The following is a 24,799-nucleotide window of genomic DNA, read 5'->3' as shown; positions in this document are numbered from 1 at the left end:
TCGGATTTCGCCGAACGGACGAACAGCCAATGTTCGAGTCGAACGTACGTTCGACTCGAACACGAAGCTCATCCCTATTCAGGAATAGTAGGAAGGTTTTAAAGGGGCATTAAATACCAGGATTGCATTACATACAGAGTGCAGCGTTCAGGGGGTTACACACAGAGTGCAGAGCTGTCACTTGTAAACACAGAAACCAGACTTCTGTGTTTACAAGTGATTGTGGTGAGCAGGCACCACCCCGAGGGTCTGAGCCCGAGGTGGTGGGACTGAGTTCCACCAAGTTCCCCCTGAAAAAAGCCCTGGTAGTATGTAGTGCACAAAGCACTTGGGCTATTTTCTTAGTTGAGAGAGCGTTCCCCTCTGGTGATTGGCCACTTCTTCTATATACACACTGAAGGATCATTGTATAATCTTATGGACTATTATTGGTGGACTATTTTAAAATTTTGTGTGTTTTTATGAATATTTGATTGTACATTTAGGACTATTTTGTATCTAAGTTGGTTGTCTGATGACCATTAAGATTTTTCAATTGCGACTAGCACTGTTATTTTTGTTTTCTTTATAGAAAATATAGGGTATTGTAGTATGTCCCCATTTCACGGACGCACACAAATTTAAGGTTTGACATGCCGGGTATCCATTACTTGCATTTGTTTGCCCTAAAACTCACTTTAGTGTGTTTTTTATTGACATTTGCATCACCCAGACCGATATGGTAATTTATCAACAACAAAAAAGTGTGTCTTGCCTTTTTGTTGGGGGGGTTCAGAATTCTCCTCCTATAGGCTCCTGTGAAGTAAACCACCTGCAGATGTGTCAGAGGAGCTGAGGGTGTCCTTGGGGTGTGGGCACAGAACAGAGAACCCCAATTACCGAGCGGCTCCTGCAGGGGGGCACTACACATGTCAGAGGTTGGCTGGTAATGACATAAAGTTGGTGTGTGATTCGTGTACGATGTGGTCGGGGGAGGAGATCCGCTGTGTATGTGATGGGGGATCCGCTCATATACTAGTTCCTCCCCCTCTCCCCAGTCATCCTGCCCCTTGTCTCCATCACACAGCTCACACTCCTCCTGAGCTGTCACACCGCACAGCCGGCCGGGAGGGAGGACTCTGCCCCGGGCACTGCCATCCCAGCACAGAGCCCCGCACCGCTCAGCCCGGTGAGTACTTTACATGTAGGTGGGCAGCTCCGGAGCCGCACCGCTACCTGCCATGTATGGAGAGGGTGGAGATGCTGAGCGATCCGCACACTGCGGGCCTCCTATTCATAATGCACCACTTGTATGACAGTTCCGGGCAGATCGCTGCATTTACTACAGGGGGCTATAGCCGGGGTAGTTCAGAGGGAAGCAGAGCACCGGGGTAGTTCAGAGGGAAGCAGAGCACTGGGGTAGTTCAGTGGGAAGCAGAAGACTGGGGTAGTTTATTAAGAAGCAGAGCCCCGGGGTAGTTCAGTAGGAAGCAGAGCCCCCGGGGTAGTTCAGTGGGAAGCAGAGCCCCGGGGTAGTTCAGTGGGAAGCAGAGCCCTGGGGTAGTTCAGTGGGAAGGAGATCCCTGGGGTAGTTCAGTGGGAAGCAGAGCACCGGGGTAGTTCAGTGGGAAGCAGAGCACTAGGGTAGTTCAGAGGGAAGCAGAGCACTGGGGTAGTTCAGAGGGAAGCAGAGCCCTGGGGTAGTTCAGTGGGAAGCAGAGCACCAGGGTAGTACAGTGGGAAGCAGAGCACCGGGGTAGTTCAGTGGGAGGCAGAGCACCGGGTAGTTCAGAGGGAGGCAGAGCACTGGGGTAGTTTAGAGGGAAGCAGAGCCCTGGGGTAGTTCAGTGGGAAGCAGAGCACTGGGGTAGTTCAGTGGGAAGCAGAGCACCAGGGTAGTTCAGTGGGAAGCAGAGCAATGGGGTAGTTCAGTGGGAAGCAGAGCATCGGGGGAGTTCAGTGGGAAGCAGAGCACTGGGCTAGTTCAGTGGGAAGCAGAGCATCGGGGTAGTTCAGTGGGAAGCAGAGCATCGGGGGAGTTCAGTGGGAAGCAGAGCACTGGGCTAGTTCAGTGGGAAGCAGAGCATCGGGGTAGTTCAGTGGGAAGCAGAGCATCGGGGTAGTTCAGTGGGAAGCAGAGCACTGGGGTAGTTCAGTGGGAAGCAGAGCACCGGGGTAGTTCAGAGGGAGGCAGAGCACCGGGTAGTTCAGTGGGAAGCAGAGCACCGGGGTAGTTCAGAGAGAGACAGAGCACCGGGGTAGTTCAGAGGGAGGCAGAGCCCTGGTGTAGTTCAGTGGAAAGCAGAGCACTGGGGTAGTTCAGTGGGAAGCAGAGCACCGGGGTAGTTCAGTGGGAAGCAGAGCACCGGGGTAGTTCAGAGGGAGGCAGAGCACCGGGTAGTTCAGTGGGAAGCAGAGCACCGGGGTAGTTCAGAGAGAGACAGAGCACCGGGGTAGTTCAGAGGGAGGCAGAGCCCTGGTGTAGTTCAGTGGAAAGCAGAGCACTGGGGTAGTTCAGTGGGAAGCAGAGCACCGGGTATTTCAGTGGGAAGCAGAGCACTGGGGTAGTTCAGTGGGAAGCAGAGCACCGGGGTAGTTCAGTGGGAAGCAGAGCACCGGGGTAGTTCAGTGGGAAGCAGAGCACTGGGTAGTTCAGTGGGAAGCAGAGCACTGGGTAGTTCAGTGGGAAGCAGAGCCCCGGGTAGTTCAGTGGGAAGCAGAGCACCGGGGTAGTTCAGTGGGAAGCAGAGCACTGGGTAGTTCAGTGGGAAGCAGAGCCCCGGGTAGTTCAGTGGGAAGCAGAGCACCGGGGTAGTTCAGAGGGAGGCAGAGCACCGGGGTAGTTCCGTGGGAAGCAGAGCACCGGGGTAGTTCAGTGGGAAGCAGAGCACCGGGGTAGTTCAGTGGGAAGCAGAGCACCGGGGTAGTTCAGAGGGAGGCAGAGCACCGGGGTAGTTCCGTGGGAAGCAGAGCACCGGGGTAGTTCAGTGGGAAGCAGAGCACCGGGGTAGTTCCGTGGGAAGCAGAGCACCGGGGTAGTTCAGTGGGAAGCAGAGCACCGGGGTAGTTCAGTGGGAAGCAGAGCACTGGGTAGTTCAGTGGGAAGCAGAGCCCTGGGGTAGTTCAGTGGGAAGCAGAGCCCCGGGCTGATCTGTGTTCATTTATGGGCATGAACAGCAGCTTGTTGTTTCAGATGGCACCGCAGACCATGTGAGTGGAGGGTGATGGTGCCCCTTCTCAATCTCTCATGCTTCCTCTTCCTGCAGCAAGGTGTATAGAAACATAAAAGAGTGACAGCAGAAACAAGCCAAGGATTATCTACTCCGATACCACATATTTTCTATATTATAGCCATAAGATGTGATGGCTGCATTGCTTTCATTTTTGTTTTTCCTTTTAATTGTACCCGGTGATCAGTACACACTTCCTGTCCTAGGGCTCATTAACACTCTGAGCGCTGACCTGCGTCTCACCATTAGCTTACACAGGAAATGATGGTCTTCTATGTGCCCCAGTCACATTACATCTCTGATGTACAGTAAAAGACAACATGCCTGCATTTTTCCAAAGCACACTAGAGGGCGTTACATGTCATCACACAGCAGTGGAACACACCACGCTGCTCTGCAGTGACATTAATGAAGTTAAAGAAACAACAGGTTTACTTGCTGGGCCATCAAGTGACAAAAAAGGAAAAAGAGAACGGACGCAACCACCACATCTAAGAATTGGTAAGCTGTAGTATATTACAATTTGGGTTTTATACCACTTTAAAGTCACATACTGGTGAACGACTCACTACTTACTGGAATTTTGTTCTGAGAATCAACAAAGTTTTTGATAAAATAATACTTTCTAAGATTAGTTTAGAACTTTCATCCTAGTTTGAGGTCATATCCCCATCTTCTTGATCTTGACTCCATATTGAATATACCGCCCTCCTGAACCTCATTCACATCCTTAATGTATTTAAAGGTTTCAGTCATGTACCTTTTCATTTTTTTCTACCTGTAATATTCGCACCCCACCATCCCTCTTCCATACTGCCATGTTTAAAGTGGTTGTAAAGGCTATGTCTTTTTTCCATAAAATAATAAGCATCATATACTTACCTGCACATAGTGGCCCCAATCCTCCTCTTCTGGAGTCCCCCTCTGGGGCTCATGGCTCCTTCTCTTATGTGTCTGCCACCATAACAAGCCGCTTGCTATGGAAGCAGATGTGCAGGCTCAAATCGCTAAATGTAGTCCTAAAGAGACAAATACATGCAATAGGTGCACCAAGTAAATGTGCAATGCCTTTAAACTTCAAAAACAATCATACATAAGTAGGGATGCACTAATACAATTTTTTTTTATAACAAATACTTTTTATTTTTTATTTTTATTTTTTATTTTTTTGTACTTGCCAATACCAATTACCTACCGCAACTGTTTTATTTACACTTCAGCTGTCAGCAATGGTACATAGCATTGAAAAGTTATTTACAAATGAAATACATTTTTTTTTTTGCTTTTTTCAATTTAAAACATGTAAATCTATGTTAAAGGTATAAAAATAACAAAGCAAACAAAATAAATTAATTTTTATTTATTTTAATTATTAATAGTTTCTAAAATAGAAGTATACAAAAAAAATGAAACGGAAAAGGAGAATAGGCAGTTAAAGTGGTATTCCCCCCCCAAAAAAAAAAAAAAATGATGAAAATTCCTAAAAAGAAAAAAAAAAATGTGTCCGCCATTAGTCTGCCTTCTTCAGTTCCCGGGCACCTGACGTCACTTCCTCTCGGCGCAGTCAGTCATCTGGGACACGTGACAGGTCCCAGATGACTGCGCGGCGTATCATGGCACGCGGTGCCGCTCTCACATACGCAGTGGGTGCCCGGCTGTGAAGCCACAGCCGGTTGCCCACAATAGGAATGCTGGCGCTGTGGAGCGGGGAACGAGCTGGACCCTGGGACAGGTGAGTATCCGATTATTAAAAGTCAGCAGCTGCAGTATTTGTAGCTGCTGACTTTTAATTAATTTTTTTTTTCTAAGGGGCACTCCACTTTAATTAAGACTGATTAGAGTAAATTAAGGGTTAATAAGGGATTAAACAGAGGAACATTTAATAAATATATATATTTTTTAAAAAGGACACGTGCACACTGGACAGCCAGTAAACTCCTCAGCATGTTATCCTGTGGGGGTTATTTACGAAAGGCAAAACTACAAGTGCAAACTACAAGTGCAAAGTGCACTTGGAAGTGCAGTTGCTCTAAATCTAAGGGGTAGGTAAGAAATGAAGGGAAGCTCTGCTGATTTTATTATCCAATCATGTGCAAGCTAAAATGCTGTTTTTTATGTTCCTTGCCTGCCCCCATCGAATCTACAGCGACTACACTTCCAAGTGCACTTTCAGTGCAATTTCAAGTGTACTTTGCACTTGAAGTTTGCACTTGTAGTGCAAAGTGTATTTGCCTTTAGTAAATAACCCCCTGTGTCCATGCACACATAGGCTGTTATCAGCAGTTTTTGGCAGGGGTGGTTTCTGGCCGAAAACCCCCCCCCCAGAACTAGTGGGTTTTGAGAGGAGTTTTTTCAGCTGTAAATACATTGTAATGCCCCGTACACAGGAGCGGAATCTCCGTTAGAAAAATCTTGGATATTTTTTCTGACAGAATTCTACTCAAGCGTGGCTTACATACACACGGTCACACAAATGTTCTCTGAACTTTCAACCGCCAAGAACGCGGTGACGTACAACACTACGACGAGCCGATAAAATTAAGTTCAATGCTTCCGAGCATGCATCGAATTGTTTCCAAGCATTCGTAGGAATTTTGTGTATTGGATTTGGTACAGACGATTGGACTTTCCAATCAGAGCTTTTTAGGATCGAAAAATTGAGAACCTGCTCTCAATCTTTTACTGGCAGAAATGCCGCCAGCAAAAGTCTGATGGAGCATACACACGGTCGCATTTTCCAACCGAAAGCTCACATCGGTCTTTTGCTGGTGGCATTTCCGATTGTGATAAAAGCTTAAAAATGCTGAAAAACACAGCTATTTAGCGTTTACCAGCGTGTTTTTAGGCATAACTTTTGTGGAAGTATAGTTTTACTAAAAAAGCTAAAAAACGCTGCAAAACTCAGCTTTCTACAGCTAATGCTACTGGCATTTTTCTAAGTTCCAGTGTGCATGAGGCCTGATTTCATGTGCAGATGGAAGTTCATCCCTTTGATCTGTAGATGAATAAATAGAAAGATACAAAAGAAACAATAGTTCTTTTTACCATTTCTGTTTCAGTGGCTGAGTAATGTTGTTGGTAAACATTGCCTGGCTGCTTTTTTTTTTTTACTGCTCTAATTGCCGGTGTTCTATTAATTTTTGCCCGTCATCGAAAAGTGCCCGCGCATGCTCAGAATGGAAGGGTACTTTAGCTGATTTCCCGATCAGCTGGCGTGACATCACCATAGCACATGCACACATTGTATGAGGCTTTTGTCGACAGGAGATACCATTTCACGGTACAATTGAAAGCTATGCAAAGAGCGGAGGGACACCGTAATTGTCACATTGTGTCTCACTGTTGCAGGGCAGGTTGTGGGTGTGTTGAAGGGCGGGTTTTGTCTGTATTGCAACTCACCCTTAGGCAAACCCCCCCCTTCAACACAGTAAACTTGCCCTGCAACACAGACTAAACTGGACCCTGAGCACACTCTAAACCTGCCCCGCAACAGCGAGGCACAATATGACAAATACGGCATCCCTCCGCTGTTTGCATAGCATTCAATTGTGGGCGTCAAATGGTATCTCCCGTTGAAAAAAGCCTCCTTCGATGTACGCATGCTCTATGGTCACGTTGCGCCAGCTGATCGGGAAATCAGCTGGAGTGCCCTTCCGTTCTGCACATGCACAGACACTTTTCAACGGAGGACACAAATCGTCAGAACACTGGGACTGCGTTTACACTTAACTGTCAACAAGGAAACCCCACTGACAGCTGAATGAGTCATCGGTTGTTAAGGACGCGGCGGTCTCACTCCTTAACCACTTGCCGCCCGCCCACTGTCAAATGAAGGCAAGGCGGTGCAACTCTCATTCTGGGGCGGCGTCATATGACGGCGTCCCAGAATGGCAGCTCTTGGGCGCTGCGGGGGAGTCCTGCTGACAGCTGAAAGAGCCAAGCCTGCGGGTATCGGTTTCAGGTATTGGAGCATTTCACGAGTACCGATACTCGTTCATATACTTAGTGTCAGCACTGATACCGGTACCGGTGCAACCCTAATGATAAGTGTACCATATACATTTGCAATACCTGAACAGGGGCTTAATGTACAGTGCATTTAAACTTTAAAAAGAATCATACATGATAATTGTACCATATAATGTGCAATGTGAATGATCCTTATGATATCAAACCAAGTACTAACAATAACTTATTGTTAAGAAAATATGTACCAAATAAATGTGCTATGACTTTAAATAAAAAGTGTGATTAACCTAAAATTAGCATTGATACAATATATATATATATATATATATATATATATATATATATATATATATATATATATATATATATATTTGTCATACTTACCTGCTCTGTGTAATGGTTTTGCACAGATCAGCCCAGATCCTCTCCTTCCTGAGTCCCCCATTGGTGCTCCTGGCTCCACCCCCCCCCCCCCAAAAAAAGCAGGCCGCTTGCTATAGGGGCACCGGTGCATGGTTGCTCCTGAGCTCCACTCTATGCGTTCATAAGACACATAAACAAATCATTCTGCCCCACCACCTGCTATCTTCTTATTGGCTCTCTGGCTGTGATTGACAACAATAGGTGCCAGTGGCTTCTGCCTTGTTTCCAATGAGGAGAGAGAGACCAGGGACATCCGAGGCTCCCGTTCGCTGGCCGAGAAGGGACTATTGGGGGGGGGGGAGGGGGGAGCATTGTATGGAAGCAGCACACAGAAGGTTTTATAATGCCTGAAGTTAAAAGACCTTCAGCCATTACAACCACTTTGAGTGAATGATAAAAGTCAATAGTGCACCACCACACAAAGCCTCTTACCAGCTGTTAAGGCCCAAATTATATGTGGGCCTTAACAGCTGATGACGTCAGCACAGGCTCCGTCCAACGCATTTTCTCCATTAGGGCAGTCTCAAGAGGTTGGCCAACATTAGGATAATAACACTTTTAACATTTAAAGACATAGCACATTTATTTGGTGCATATTTTCTTAACACTAAGTTATTGTTAGTACTTGGTTTGATATCATAAATGATTGCACATTTGTATGGTACACTTATCTTGTATGATTGTTTTTAAAGTTTAACCACTTCCCACCCAGCCAATGTACATATATACAGCCAGGTGGGAGCTCTCTACTTCTGATAGGACATTCAGGAACGTCCTTCAGAAGGAGGGGGATCGCGCACACGCGCGTGCCTGCGCAGCGGCGCAATCCCGATGTGCTTGTGTCACCCGGACACGGCACATCTCAGATCGGCAGGAGGGCTCTGTGATTGGCCCTCCTGATCACATTACGGCCGTGTCCAATCACGGCCGTCATGTGATGTAAACAAACAGCCGGTTGCTAGGCAATCAGCTCCTCCTCTCCTCACACAGGAGTTATCGCTGAGGAGAGCAGATCGCTGCAGCCGGCTGGTGATCAGTGAGTATGAGCTGTTTTTACAGCTTTTTACTAACTGATCAACAGTCTAGTGTAAACACACATCACCACACAGTGTAAACACACATGTCACCACAATACACATGACACCACACATGTCCCCAAAACACACATGTCCCCAAATAATAAAAAGACATGTCCCCAAATAAAAAAACACATGTCCCCCCACATATGTCCCACTAAAATCACATGTTCCAATGATTATCTGCACACATATGTACGTGATCACCTGCACACATATGTACATGATCATTTGCGTACATATGTCCGTGATCACACAAACCAATTATTATACACTTAACGGATTTTTTTTTACCAAAAACATGTAGCAGAATACATTTTGGCTTAAATTCATGACAAAATTTGATTTTATTGGATTTCTTTTAAAATAGAAAAAAGAAAATATTGTTTTTTTTCCAAATTTCCGCTTTTTTTGCGCTTATATCGCAAAAAAATAAAAAATGAAGTCGTGAATAAATACCACCAAAATAAAGCTCTATTTGTGCGAAAAAAATGATAAAAATTTCATTTGGGTACAGTGTAGCATGACCGCGCAATTGTCATTGAAAGTGCGAGAGCGATGAAAGCTGAAAATTGGGCTGGGAAGGAAGGGGGCGAAAGTGCCCTGTATTGTAGTGATTAAAGGCACTGCACATTAAGCCCCTGTTCACACTGTTATGGTTTTGAAATTGCGCTGGAGTGCGATTCGTACTGCCGATTTCATTGCGGCTTGCAACTTCTTTCAACAGAAGTCGGTGCAAGTCACAATGATATCGGCAAAAAGTAGTGCAGGATCTTTTTTCATAATCGCTGCAGCATAATTTGCGGTGATCTGAGCGGTTAGATTGTGTGCAACTGGGTGCCACTTGTCATGCCATTTGGAACTGTCAAATAGCATGACAAGTTGCACTGGTGTGAACGGGGGCTTATATGGTGTACCTATTGCATATATTGGTTGTTTAGAATTCGATTTAGATGCAGCGCAACAATATTTAGCAGTTTGAGCGTTTTTTTACACTTTTGTATTTGGTGTTCTTGGAGTGCAGCTGTAAGTATAAATTATTGGAGCACTATGTCCAGTTTCTTATTTATTTTAGATGAGTGGACTCGCTCCCGAGCTGGGCTCTGTGTGTCCATAGACTCACACAGCATGGCTCAGCCCCACCCCTGCTCTCTCCTTAGAGGATTTCATTGACAGCTTGTGTCTCCCTTTGTTGCTTCTCTGTCCTGTGAATGCAGGAAAAGAGGAGAGAGCCACATTAAATGAGGCAAGGAAAAGTTCTGGACAGCCGCACTCCGGAATATAGCCTTTATTGTAAAAAATCCAAAAATACAAGCCACAGCAGAAAATGGGACAAGCGAGTTGACGCGTTTCACACTTAACAGTGCTTAATCATAGCTCAGAGAGAGCCACATTAGACGGGCACAGCACTGGATTGAGTGATGACTTCTGTAAGTATTAAGGGGATATTTTTTTACTTTACAGTAGTTGTAAAATAGTTGTTACATGTACCTAGTGAAGTGACTCGGGCGATATGCCCCGGGTCATATGCAGAGATGAAACACATCCTCCTATATAAGTTGTACCTGTATATCTACAGCCCTGCCTGTTCTACATTTGTTTAAAGTGCTGAATTTTAAAGCTTATTTGAGAGTTAAAAAAAGGGGGGCGGAGAGCTAAATTTACACGGCAGAGCCCAGTGAGGAGAGCTCTGAGAGCTGATTGGAGGGAAGGGACACCCCCCCCCCCCCCCCCCCACACAGCACACAGGTCCAGAGTCTGTCAATCAGCTGGAGGTCCCTTCCCATCACCATATTTATGTTGGTGACAGGAAAACATGTCAGAAGTGCTAAAAGCAAAAGAATAAATCAGCAGACAAAAGTTAAGAAAATGAGTGCTCTTGATTAGGACAAGTGCGCACTACGGAGGTATATGTCTTGTTCATATTAATGTCTGAGGTATACATCCACTTTAATGCAAGGAATGCATTAGGGTAAAAAAAAAATGTCTTGGCTTTAGATACACTTATTTGTTGACCAAGATGGGCTTGTGTCTGTTTTTCAACCAGACTAACTGTGTAACTATGTAAGTTTAAATATCCTTTGCAGAGGTTCTACAACTCTGCCAGGTATTCGAGATCTACAGCATGTCTGCAAATGCGTAGGAGGGTTCCTCATGCATGCGCACAGATGCTGCTGCTTTCTGGTATCTGGGACTTTGCAGAGACCCGCTGTATCTGTGCACATGAATCCCCTGGGACTGGGATGGCAGGGGGCAGTCTTTTACTCAAGGGTCCATGCGCACCTTGACATTCCACACCTGTGCAGATGTAACATCTCTGCCAGGTCTCCAATATCTTGAAGAGATCAGTGTCATGTAAGTGCACATGGAATCTTGTGGTGCGCAATGTACCCTAAGTAAAACACTGCCTCCTGGGATGTGACGTGACAATCGTAGGAAGTGCCAATGAAGGAATGCAGAAGTGCTGCACTGCAAAACAAAAACGTTGCCTATTTTTCCAACAACAGTGAAACACTTTCAATTCTGTAAGAGGAAGGGAGAAGGAAATAGAAGAGAAAGCATTCTATATGGTATGGTTGAAGGTGCCGTTGCGTTCTTGCGGTCTCCACTGAGGTTTTATCCCTTTATCCCTTATGCTGCGTACACACGATCAAACGATCAGAATCCGCCGTGTGTGGGCTCCGGCTGACTTTTTCCCCCCAAAAGTCTGGCGGACTTAGAAAGTAGTTTTGACTCAAAAATTGGCAGCCCAGCGGACAATCCGGCTGTGTGTGTGCTAGTCCGCCGGACTTTTGGAATGAACAGACTTTTCCGCACACGGAGAAAAGTCAGTTCATTTTGAACGCGGCTCCAGGTAGATGAGACTAGCGCAGGTCAATGTTGCTGACTTGGGTGGCAAGATTGACACATCACTGGCCCTGTCACCTGGTATGGACTTAAAGGGGAAGCCCTACGCCGAAAAAACAGCGTGGGGGTCCCTCCCCGAGGTCCATATCAGACCCTTACCCGAGCACGCTACCCCTCCTGAGCCTTACCAGACCGCGTGCCCTCAACATGGGGGGGTGCTTTGGGGAAGGGGGGCCCTGCGCCCCCCCCACCCCAAAGCACCTTGTCCCCATGTGGATGAGGACAAGGGCCTCTTCCCGACAACCCTGGCCGTTGGTTGTCGGGGTCTGCGGGCGGGGGGCTAATTGGAATCCGGGAGCCCCCAGATCCCGCCCCCCACCCTATGTGAATGAGTATTGGGGTACCATGTACCCCTACCCATTGACCTGTGAAAAAAAGTGTAAAAATAAAACACAACACATGTTTTTAAAATGATTTATTGCACAGCTCGAGTGGTCTTCTTCCGTCTTGGGGGGTCTTCTCGCCGGACTCCTCTGTTATCTTCTGCTCTTTTACTAGCTCTTTCACTAGTGGAGGAGCCCGGCTTTCTTCTAAGTCGCTGCCACCGTCCGGGGGTCTTCTTCCGACTTTGGGGGTCTTGTCCCCCTCTTCGGGGGTCTTGCCCCCCTCTTCGGTTCTTCTTGCCGGGCCTCCGCTCCTTCTTCCAGCTCTTTTACTAGCGGTGGCCCAGTCTTTTGTCGCCGCCTTCTGTTCTTCTCTTCTTCTCTTCTCTTCTTCTTCCTTGAGATGTTGACTCAACGCTGTCTCTGGCCGTAATGACAGGGATGTGTTGCGCGGCAACTTATATAGGGACAATGGGCGGGGTCACCGGGTGATGTCCCCGCCCATTATGATGTCACAGTCCCAGGGACAGTCGCAAACCCCCGACAACCAACGGCCAGGGTTGGCGGGAAGAGGCCCATGTCCTCATCAACATGGGGACAAGGTGCTTTGGGGTGGGGGGCCACAGGTTCCCCCCTTCCCCAAAGCACCCGCCCGCGTTGAGGGCACGCGGCCTGGTATGGCTCAGGAGGGGGGGGCGCTCGCTCGTCCCCACCCCTTTCCTGCCCGGCTGGGTAGCGTGCTCGGATAAGGAACTGATATGGACCTGGGGGGACCCCCACGCCGTTTTTTCGGCGTAGGGCTTCCCCTTTAAGTCCATACCAGGTGACGGGGCCAGCGACGTGTCAATTTCGTCGCCGAAGGCGGCGACATTGCCTTCTTTCGCTAGTCCTGGCTACCTGGAGCCGCGTTTAAAATCTGTCTGTGGGCAAGTACGTTCATTTCAAAAGTACGGCGGACTCACGCCATAGCCCGGCGGACCTAGTCCGCCAGAAAAGTCCGGTTGTGTGTGGGCAGGTCCGCTCGTTCGGAAAGTCCGGCGGACTTTCCGGCATTTTGTCTGCCAGACTAATTCCGCTGGATAGTCTGATCGTGTGTACGCGGCAGTTGACCTTTATCCCTCAGATCTTTATTCTCCAGACCTTGTTCCCTCAGACCTTTATTCCTCAGTCCTTTATCCCTCAGTCCTTTATGGCTTATATCAGGGGTCTCCAAACTGTTCAAACAAAGTGCCAGTTTACTTTGCTTTAGATTTTGGGAGGCCAGACTGTGGCCACTGGGAGTAAGAAAAAAACCAACATCAGTAGAAGTAAAAATTGCCTCAAGCTTGGTGGTAAGTGGGTTTACTAAAGGAAAATAGACTGTACACTTTTTCAATCGCAGTTGCTCCAAAGCTTAGTAAATGAGGTAAACCTTCACTTTACAAAGAATACCCAATCACGTGCAAGGAAAATGTAAACAACATTTTTGCTTGCACATGATTGGATAATGGAAGTGTAGTAGAATTTCATATTAGCCAATGTATTTCATATTATTCATATTAATTTGCATATGTTTTATTTATAATACAATTATTATTCATATTATTATTATTCATATAATTATTATTCATATTATTAGTAGTGTAGTAGTAGTGGAAATATCAATAATAGTATTCATTCAATATTAAGAAAAGTTAATAATTTATAGGCGTTAATACAATAATATTTATAATATAGAATAGTTCATTGTAAGTTTTTTAAGTCAACTGCTTAGAAGAGAAACACTTTGACAGCAGTTGAACTATAGTCTGATAAGATAACATTCCTTAAAGTGGTTGTAAACCCTTTACAACCACTTTTGGCTACAGGTAAGCCTATAATAAGGCTTACCTGTAGCTACACTGGATATCTCCTAAACCTGCACGGTTTAAGAGTAAGGATGAGCCGAACACACCCGGTTCGGTTCCCACCAGAACCTGCGAACAGGCCTAAACTTCGTGTGAACTTTAGAACCCTATTAAAGTCTATGGGACTCAAACGTTCAAAATCTAAAGTGCTAATTTTAAAGGCTAATATGCAAGTTACTATCTTAAAAAGTGTTTGGGGACCTGGATCCTGCCCCAGGGGACATGTATCAATGCAAAAAAAAATGTCTCTTATATTCACCGACCGACACAGCTCCTCTCTGTAACTAAATGGAGTGTATAGCCTGCCATTAGGAGAAACTAGGCAAAATTGTTAGACAATACATAGAACTTTAATCCTGCCCCAGGGGGGCAGGCCCCGTACTATAAACCCTTCCCACTGCTCCTAGCAGCTTCAGTTTTTATTTTGCCTAGCAAGGAGAATGACCTAGGAAACCCTGCGGGCCTCTCGGTCCATACTTTTGCTGCAGGTTTGCTGCCTTTTGCGCAAAATGAAAGATCCTGAGATCTTCTATCAACTGCCGGCTGGGTGACAGGTTGGTTAATGATATCCTTGTAGTCTCCCCAGTCCGGCCATTGAGCGTGAGCAGGCCGCAGCTAAGGCTCGGCAGGCCACGACATGCCTCAGCTCCAGAGAGGACTGGTAAGTACAGCTCTCCCTGCTTCGGTGGGGTGAGCAGCTGGGCATTCCCTGGGGGGGGTCGATTCGGGGGCCACCTCACCTCCCTATCTTCTCTCCCAAGTCCCTATCACCCCTCCTTCCCCCCTCTGAGGGGGGTGGCTGCATGTGCTGCGGGCGGTGTGTGTGTGTGTGTGTGGGTTGCTGTTTCTCACCTGTGGGGGTCTGTGCAGCTGGCGTTGGTCCTGGTCCATGTCTGGAGGTCCCAAAACATGTTTATGGAGGTTGTTCTGACTGATAGCAGGCAGCACGTTATTATTTTTTGCTCTGTCACTGCATGGCGCCGTTCCGGTGGCCATCTTGGATTTGGGAAAGCTATAAATTCCCCTGGTGAGCTTCAGCAGCCATTTTCCTTAGGATTCCTATTGTTTACATTGGAGGCCATTTTCTTAAAGCCTGAGCGCTTTTTTCACTGCTGGCCTCTTGTGGCAGCATTATATGTGCTTTCTCTAGCTGATTCCGGTATCCACTGTGTGTGTGCAGAACGCTGGATGGCTCTTGCTGAACGCTGAAACTGCTCTGCAGATCGTTGCACCGCTGGTGGGAACTGCTGCTGCTGACACAGTTTTCCCCTCTCTGCAACTGGGAACCTCCTAGGGACTACAGGCATTGCTGTGGCTATCACAGAACGCCCCAGGGTGGTGAGTCCAGCGCTAAGTAACCCCCCACCCCCCCCCCCCCCCACACACACACACACACGACGGCAACAGGAGGGTGGGACCTTCACTGTCCTAAGTCCCCTTGCAGGTGGCAGACAGGCTAGGGTCAGCATGGCTTCAGAAACTGGTGTTTCTTCCCCCGAAATCCAGGCTATAGCAACCGGGTCACCTGTAGTTAGCGTGGTGCGCATGGACACCCTAACGGCGGTCCTTCACTCCTATGTTGCTAAGATAGAGGTGGCACGTGGCAGGAAAGGTGCACGTAAGAGGCCCCTGCCCACCCCCCGTCCTCTGGGGAGAGCTCTGATGCAGACTCGGCCCTGCTGCGGCTGGAGACCCCTGCTCTGACATATCAGACGTGGCTGACCAGGACCGTTCAGACAGTGAGGATGATTCCCCGCCTGGGTCCGGGCGCGACAAGGTGCTTGTTGGAGCACTTATCACAGCTGTGCGTGATACCCTGAAGACTCAGGAGCCAGCGGATTCCTCTGCTGATGTACCGGTCCCTTTTGGGTCCCGCAAGCCTAATGTGTTCCCATATTTGACTTATTTTGACAAATTCATCTACAGGGAATGGGGTCGCCCGCAACAAACCTTTTCGTTCCCCCAAAATTTAGGGGTGCGTTACCCCTTTCAGGAAAGCCTTCTCAAAAAGCGGTCGGCTCCTCCGGTTATGGACCCCCCCAGTATCTAGGTTAAATAAAGTAACCACGATCCCGGTTGACGGGACCCCTGCATTCAAGGATCCCACAGACAGGAAGGCCGAAGCAGTGGCTCGTTCCTTGTTTATGGTTGTGGGGTCAGCCGTGCGACCTGTACTGGCATCCGCACTAGTGTCCCAGACACTGACTGAGTGGGCAAAACTTTTGCACCACGAATTGGGAGAGCAGAATGTCTTCCCTGTCTGCGTGGAACTAGCAGACCAACTAGTGCATGGCCTTAAGTACGTTTGTGACACGGTCCTGGATACTCTCCCTCTGCTATCCAGGGCCTCAGTGTCAGCCGTGGTGCTGAGGCGCCTCATTTGGCTGAAATGCTGGTCTGCTGACCAGGCATCCAAGAAAGCCCTGACGGATCTTCCCTTCCTTGGCGAATGGCTCTTTGGAGTCTCGTTGGATGACATTATTAAAAATGCCAGGGGTGGTAAGAGTACACTACTCCCACAGGCCAGGAAGGCTAAGGAGCCACGCCGCAGGCAAGGGCCCTCCTTTTCCACTCACAAGCTGCTTTTTCGTCCGCTCGGTGCTTCGCAAAATGACCCCAGCCCGACAGAACGCCCACGGACGGTCAGAAGCGTCCCTGGAACCGCAAGCCTAACAAGCCTGCGAACAAAAGTGCTACCGCATGAAGGTTTGCCCCCACCCATGTCTCGGGTGGGGGGTCGTCTTCGGGAGTTTGCAGCCCGTTGGACCTCCCGGTTATCAGACCGATGGGTCTGCGATCTGATTTCCGCAGGTTACAAGATAGAGTTTCTCTTTTGGCTTCCAAACAGATTCTTTCCCTCCAGCATACCCGTGTCCCCGGTTCGCCGGAAGGCCCTGTTAGGGGCGGTGAGGGACTTGCTGAATCAGAGGGTGATTGTACCGGTTCCGGAATAGGAACACTTCCAGGGGTTCTACTCAAAACTGTCTGTGGTTCTCAAGAAGGAAGGGGTACGTCCAATATTGGACCTAAAAGCCCTAAATCACTTTGTAAAAGTGCAGAGGTTCAGAATGGAATCAGTTCGCTCAGTAGTCGCTGCACTCCATCAAGGGCACTTCCTGGCGTCCTTGGACATTCAGGATGCTTACCTGCACATACCCATATGCCTTCGGCATCAAAAGTTTCTGCGTTTGGCAGTCGGAAAGCCCACTACCAGTTTGTGGTTCTTCCTTTTGGTCTGGCATCAGCCCCCCGAGTCTTTACTACTGGCTCCAGTGTTGGCGTTGTTCAGACAACGCGGGATCGCGATCGTGGGTTACCTAGACGATCTCCTCCTGAGAGCTTCTTCCGCCTCAGAATTAGAGGAGGATGTGGCGATCACCTTGCAGGCCCTGCAAGCGTTTAGGTGGCTGTTGAACCTAAAGAAGTCGGTGGTGGTACCGACTCAGCGTCTGGAGTACCATGGGTTACTATTGGACTCCAGGGAAGCAAGGGTTTTTCTCCCCTCAGACAAATTGCTGACTCTCAGATCTGCGGTCAAACTGCTGATGAACCACAAGTAGTCATCACTCTGCTTTTGCATGCGGGTGCTGGGGCTCATGGTAGCCTCCTTCGAGGCAGTACCTTATGCCCAGTTCCACACCAGAGTCCTGCAGAAGGAGATCTTGACAAAATGGGACAAATCTTCGTTGTCCCTGGATTGGCAGATCCAGGTAAGCCAGCCAGTCTGGGATTCCCTGATCTGGTGGTTGAGGTCCCCGGTGATTCAGGGCGGAAATCGTTCCTTCCTCTGAAATGGACGGTGGTCACTACGGATGCAGTCTGTCCGGTTGGGGTGGTGTGATGGGGATTCAGTCGGCTCAGGGCCTCGACGAAAGAATCCAAGTTGCCGATCAATCTGCTCGAATTGAGAGCGATCAGGCTGTGCCTCCACACGTGGTCGACGTGTCTTCAAGGGTGTCCGACCAGGATACAGTCAGACAACGCCACGGCTGTGGCGTACATAAATCACCAAGGGGGAACAAGAAGCTCAGCCGCTGCTTGGGAGGTAGCTCACATACTTCAGTGGGCAGAGCGACACATTCCGGCCCTGTTGGCCATTTACATCCCGGGGGTGGAAAATTGGCAGGCGGACTATCTGAGTCGACAGATGCTGGACCCAGGAGAATGGGCATTGCATCCGGAGATATTCAGGCTGCTGTGCCTGAAATGGGGCACACCAGATGTGGATCTATTGGCTTCCCGGCTCAATCGGAAGGTGCCGAGATTCATGTCCAGGACAAGAAATCCGTGGGCAGACGCGTCAGACGCGCTGGTGGCTCCGTGGGATCAGTACCAGCTGATCTACACCTTTCCTCCGCTGAAACTGTTGCCACGTCTGCTTCGCAGAGCGGAAGCCGAGGGGATTCCAGTAATCTTGATTGCCCCAGATTGACCTCAGCGGGCCTGGTACGCAGACCTGGTGCGCCTGGTGGCAGACGCTCCCTGTCGACTGCCGTTGAGAGAGGACCTCCTATCTCAAGATCCAATCCTTCACCCTGCTTTACTATCGCTGTCTTTAACAGCCTGGCTATTGAAAGCCAGGTATTGAGGAACAGGGGTCTGTCGGACTTGGTGATTCCAACTATGCTGAGGGCGCGGAAATCTTCTTCCAGGAAGATATACTATCGTACTTGGAAGGCCTACATCTCCATGTGTGAGGAGAAAGGGTGGCATCTGCGCTCCTTCTCTATATCCAGGATCCTGCTGTTTCCTCAGCAAGGTGTAGACCAGAGGTTGGCATTGAGCACCATCAAGGGGCAGATTTCAGCTCTGGCTGTCTTTTTTCAAAGACCCCTGGCGTCTCACTCATTAGTGAGTACCTTTGTATAGGGGGTGCGACATGTAGTCCCTCCGGTGCGTCCTCCGTTACCTCCGTGGGATTTGAACCTGGTGTTGTCGGTGCTTCAGAAGCCGCCGTTTGAGAATATCAGGGAGATTCCTCTGCTGGCCCTTTCAGCGTAGGTGGTCTTTCTAGTGGCCATCACATCGGCCAGGAGGGTTTTGGAACTGGCGGCCTTGTCCTGCAAGTCGCCTTATCTGGTCATCCACAGGGATAAGGTGGTGTTGCGTCCGCAACCGTCCTTTCTACCGATTTCATATCAATGAGGACATTGTATTGCCATCATTGTGTCCTAAGCCGAAGCACCCCAAAGAGGTGGCCCTTCACGCTCTAGATGTGGTTAGGGCTCTGAAGGTGTACTTGTCTGCCACAGCTTCCTTTCGGAAGTCAGACTCACTGTTTGTTTCGGTGGCTGGTCCTAAGAAGGGCATGGCAGTCTCGTCGGCCACCATTTCCAGGTGGATCAGACAGATTGTAGTCGAAACCTACACCTTGAAGGGGCAGGTGCCCCCCTTTCCAGTCACGGCCCACTCTACAAGAGCAATCGAAACGTCTTTGGCCTTCCGACACCAAGCGTCTGTCGCTCAGGTATGTTTCCTGTTTTTTCAATAAAAACGCAGTACTGTTTTGGTTAATGCACTGTTGCATTACTTCCGCAATGTTGCGGTCTTGGGGATCACTCCTGTTGAGGATACCCAGTTATATAGTGGTGTTTTTCCACACGCTGCTATTTTTTTGTGGGTTTAGTTTCACTAGTTCCCACTTGCCATGGTGGATGACGTTTTTATGCTGTTTTTCTCACCCCTTGTTTTAGGGCTGAAACTAACGATTATTTTCATAATCGATTAGTTGGCAGATTATTGTTTCGATTAATTGATTAATAACCTTTAAAAAATAAATAAAAAATAAGGCCAAATTGATGTTCATTTTCAACCACAGTGACGGGAAAATTTGGAAATAATAGAAAGCTTCTTAGTCAAAGGAATTTTCAGACAGTGGATGTGGTTTTCGTTCATAAATTACATTCATTTTAAAAACAGAATGTTAAAAACAAGTGAAAATTTCAAACAAAATTCTTTCATTCAGCGAATGTACAAAGATTTTTCGTCTGAATATTCTCGTCTGAAAATGGATCTGTGTGACCAGCATAAGGCTCGGTACACACCTATGCAGTTTGCTTTTGATCTGTTTCTGCAGTGCTTTTTGCTGTACATTTTGATTTTTGCGCACGTGATTTTACTGCAATTTGCATTTTTTTGGGCAGATTAAAAAACACAAATTGGTGCAAAAAACAAATTTTTTATGCTTTTCTGCAGCTTCTCCATTGAAGTATATTGAACCAATAAAGCACCATTTTGCTTTAAAATTCCCTGACCCTTTTACATGTGAATGTGTCCCATAGGAAACCATGTAAATGAACTGTAGTGCATTTCTGCAAAAAGCACCAATAAACACATAGATGTGAACCAGGTCTAATGGTAGAAAAAGGCAGATATTCACTACTATAAGGGGTTCATTTTTTTTTACTTTAGAACAGTGAAAATAATACTTACAGTAGCGATTATTTGCTCTTTTTGTACTATAAAGGGCTCATTTTAGTTATTTTTAACCTCATTAGGTTACTGGCCGATTAATCGATTATGAAAATGGTAATGGATTAATTTCATAATCGATTAGTTGTCGATTAATCGATTAGTTGTTTCAGCCCTACCTCGTTTGGCACTGCTTGGCGACGTCCCGTTTAGTTACAGAGAGGAGCTGTGTCGGTCGGTGAATATAAGAGAAAATTGAATTTTTTGTACTCACACAGCACCCACCCCTCCTTTTTTCTATGTTATACTGCTTGTTGACGTACTGAAGCTGCTAGGAACCGTGAGAAGGGTTGATAGCACGGGGCCCGCCCCCCTGGGGCAGGATTAAAGTTCTGTGTATTGTGTAACAATTTTGCCTAGTTTCTCCTAATGGCAGGCTATACAACCCATTTAGTTACAGAGAGGAACTGTGTCGGTCGGTGAATTACATGAGTACAATTTTTTTTTTAAATGGCCGTTTTTTCGGGAGCAGTGTTTTTAATAATGATTAAAGTGAAACAATAAAAGTGTAATATTCCTTTAAATTTCGTACCTGGGGGGAGTCTATAGTATGCCTGTGAAGGGGCGCATGTTTCCCGTGCTTATAACTTATAACAATGTGTAATTTCTGCAGGAAAAAAAGTAATTTAAAATCACTTGTGGCTATAATGAATTGTCGGCTCCCGTAATACAGAGAACACTCATTGAAGTCATTGATTAAAAAAAAAACCGTGGGGTTCCCCCAAATTCAATTACCAGGCCCCTCAGGTCTGGTATGGATATTAAGGGGAACCTCGTGTAAAAAATTTTTTTTAAATGATGTGGGGTTCCCCCTAAATATCCATACCAGACCCTTCAGACCCCGCATCAAATTTAAAAATCCATACCAGACCCTTTATCCGAGCATGCAATCTGGCAGGCCGCAGGAAAAGAGGGGGGGACGAGAGAGCGCCCCCCCTCCTGAACCATACCAGGCCACATGCCCTCAACATTGTGAGGATGCTTTGGGGTCCCACCCAAAGCAGCATGTCCCCATGTTGATGGGGACAAGGGCCTCATCCCCACAACCCTGGCCTGTGGTTGTGGGGGTCTGCGGGCGGGGGCTTATCAGAATCTGAAAGCACCCTTTAACAAGGGGACCCCCAGATCCCGCCCCCCCCTGTTTGAAATGGTAAGGGGGTACAAAAGTACCACTACCATTTCACAAAGAAAGTGTAAAAAATTGTTAAATAAGACAAACACACTTTTGAAAAATTCCTTTATTAAAAATATATTTTTTTTTAAAAAGATTCAAGCGGTGGTAATCCACTCTTGCTATCCAGCGATGGATGATCATCTCTCCGGGGTCCAGAGATGGCTGATCTGATCCAGCGACGGGTGATCTCTCAGGCCAGCGCAGCAAATCCATCCATCTTCTGTCTCCACGGAGGAGACACTGCGGGATCCCGGCGGCCTGAAGTTTCTTATATGAGGAGGGCGGGGCCACCCGTCACCTGACCCCCGCCCCCTCTGACGCAAGTGGGGAAGCCGGGCTTCCCCAATGACGTGTGGGTGACCCCGCCCCCCTCTGATGTAACGGAAACCTGCGTTCAGCATGGGGACAAGGGGACAAGGTTCTATGGGGTGGGGGGTGCACCACTTGTGCATATGTTGCACAAGTGTGAACCCGGCCTTCCTCTTATACACATCTTTAGTGAGACCTCCTTTAGAATACTGTATCCAGTTCTGGAGACTTTACTTACACAAAAATAATAAGACAGAATGAGTCCATGGTGTGACATTACATACATAGGCTTGTTTGACAACTTAACCACTTGCTTACTGGGCACTTAAACCCCCCTCAGTCCCAGACCAATTTTCAGCTTTCAGCGCTGATGCACTTTGAGTGACAATTGCGCGGTCATACAACACTGTACCCAAATGAAATTTTTATCATTTTTTTCCCACAAATAGAGCTTTCTTTTGGTGGTATTTAGTTACAGCTCGGAGTTTTATTTTTTGCTAAACAAACAAAAAAAGATGCAAAAAAAAAAATCATGTTTTAATAGTTTGTTATAAAATTTTGCAAACGGGTCATTTTTCTCCTTCATTGAAGTGCGCTGATTAGGCGGCACTGATAGGCTGCATTGGTGGGCACTGATGGGCTGCATTGGTGGGCACTGATGGGCTGCATTGGTGGGCACTGATAGGCTGCACTGGTGGGCACTGATAGGCATAGTTAAGGCGGCACTAATAGGCACAGATAAGGCGGCACCGATGGGCACAGATAAGGCGGCACTGATGGGCAAAGATGGGCACAGATAAGATGGCACGGATGGGTGGCACGGATAAGTGGCACGGATGGGTGGCACGGATGGGCACTGATAGGTACCACAGATAGATGGGACTGATGGGCACTGATAGGTGGCACTGATAGGTGGCTCTGATAGGTGGCACTGCTGGGCACTGATGGGCGGCACTGCTGGGCACTGATGGGCGGCACTGCTGGGCACTGATGGGCGGCACTGGGGTGCAGCACCTTTGAGGCAGATTTTGGGTGGCACTGTGGGTGGCACTGCTGGGTGGCACTGTGGGTGGCACTGTGGGCACTGCTGGGTGGCACTGTGGGCACTGCTGGGTGGCACTGTGGGCACTATGGGCACTGCTGGGTGGCACTGACAGGGGGGCACTTACTTTATTTCAGGATGGCACTGCGGGTGGCAGGTGGGCACTGGCAGGGGGCAGGTGTCCGCTTGAATTGTTGGCCGTGATCGGGACTGATGTCCCGAACACGGCCGCCGGCGATCGGCTTTTTTTTTTTCTCCTCGCGCTGTCAGCGCGAGGAGGAATACTAGCCGATTACCGGCTCCGTTTTATCACATGATCAGCTGTCATTGGCTGACAGCTGATCACGTGATAAGGGGTCGGGATCGACCCCTTACACGGATCGGTGATCAGGCGAGTCTCACGGACTCGCCGATCACAGAGCGCGCCGCGCGCGCCCCTCAGGGGGCGCGCAGGCCGCTCGTAACCGGGACGACGTCAATAGACGTGGTCCCGGCAATCTAGGTCCGCGCTAATGCCGTCATTCGGCAATAGCGCGGATCCCAAGTGGTTAAAGACAATCACAATTCATCTTCTGCAGATCTGTGTTAAGCCTGAAAGACTGGCTTTGCCATGGGCTACACATGTAATAACAGTTTGTGTTGTTTGATTCAAATCTGGCAACCCAGTGGCATCAACGAGCCCTTCCCCAATTGCATAGTATTATCATTGTATTAGTTCCCTTTCACACTGGGGTGTTTTTCAGGCACTTTTGGGCTAAAAATAGCCTGAAAATGTCTCCCCTGCGGCCCCAGTGTGACAGCCCTAGTGCTTTCACACTGGGGCAGTGCACTTGCAGGACATTTAAAAAAAGTCCTGCAAGCAGCATCTTTCAGGGCGGTGTGCCCCTGCCATTGAAATCAATGGGCACCGCTGCCGAAGCGCTAGCTCTTTGCGGGTGCTTTTATGAGTCCCCTGGTGTGATATTAAATACATAGACTTGTTTGCCAAACTAAAGACAATCAAAATTCATCTTCTGCAGATCTGTGTTAAGCCAGAAAGACTGGCTTTGCTATGGGCTACACATGTAATAACAGTTTGTGTTGTTTGATTAAAATCTGGCAACCCAGTGGCAATTGGGAAGGGCTTGTTGACGCCACTGTGTTGCCAGATTTTAATTACATGTTTGTATTTGCCTGTAATATGTGAGTACCCATTTATGCTTTTAATGTTAATAAAAGTTTTAAATGGTATTTCACTATGAGGCTGTATTTTCTTGTTGGCCTATAATATACGTGGAAGAATCTCTGTCCTCAGTCACCCCAAAAGGTGGATAGCCATTTCATCTATTTTTGGGTCATCTCTCTGTCTACTCTGGTACCCATGAGAAGTTACAAGTTTGCCAGCTGTTTTTGCGTGTGGATTTACATCAATAAACTCGTGTGACTCACTAGGTATATACCTAACTGGGTCCATAACATCTGGATCACCTCTGCCGTAGACTTGCAGAGTCGCAGCAGTGTGCTGAGTGTGCTTTTGCACCCGAAACTAGCTAGATGGGGGTCACGGGCAGCCGACAGGTAGATCACAGGCAGTCCTGTATTGCAAGTCCTTCCCCTAAGCCTTCGCCACTCTCCTCTTCACTGGACAGCGGCCGGTATCACAGGGCTGGATGGGGGGGGGCGGGAGCTGCTGGAGTCAACTTTTCACATTAAACAGTAGGTGGTTGCCAGGCGATCCTAGCAGCCAATCACCAGCCTGGTAATAAGGCAGGTGATTATTGGTATCGACCCTGAAAAAACATCGGTATATCCCTACTTTTCAGCCCTGATAAAAGTCAGATAATGCCCATGCTATACATGTAGGCTATTTACATGAAGCCTGGCTGAAAAACTTCCAGAAGTAGCAATCCCTCGTTCTGCCTTGTTGCTAGGATGTTGCTAAGGTGCTTCCATTACTACTGGAGGTGCACTGCATGGAAATTTTGGAAAAATCAGCAGCTTCAGCATAAGGAAAGCTCAAGAAAATGCAGC

At 47.9% G+C, this 24,799-nt stretch overlaps 1 protein-coding gene across 7 annotated transcripts in view; it reads left to right on the top strand.

Moving 5' to 3' along the window:
- Positions 1-1,022: 1,022 nt before the first annotated feature.
- Positions 1,023-24,799, top strand: part of GCNT4 (glucosaminyl (N-acetyl) transferase 4) — a 254,811-nt gene continuing 231,034 nt past the window's right edge. For 2 of the 7 annotated variants that reach the window (XR_013263938.1, XR_013263937.1), the window contains exon 1: positions 1,023-1,168. The gene's annotated coding sequence lies outside the window, so the exon portion shown is untranslated. Of the gene's footprint in view, positions 1,169-1,208; positions 3,711-24,799 lie in introns of those variants that run through there. The other 5 variants (XR_013263939.1, XR_013263940.1, XM_077462536.1 and 2 more) reach the window with 4 other exon arrangements.

This window comes from Lithobates pipiens, unplaced genomic scaffold (genome assembly GCF_037356315.1).
Source record: "Lithobates pipiens isolate NorthernLeopardFrog02 unplaced genomic scaffold, aLitPip1_a1.2 Scaffold_3, whole genome shotgun sequence".
Taxonomy (NCBI): Eukaryota; Metazoa; Chordata; class Amphibia; order Anura; family Ranidae; genus Lithobates; species Lithobates pipiens.
This window is presented reverse-complemented; position numbering and strand designations above follow the sequence as displayed.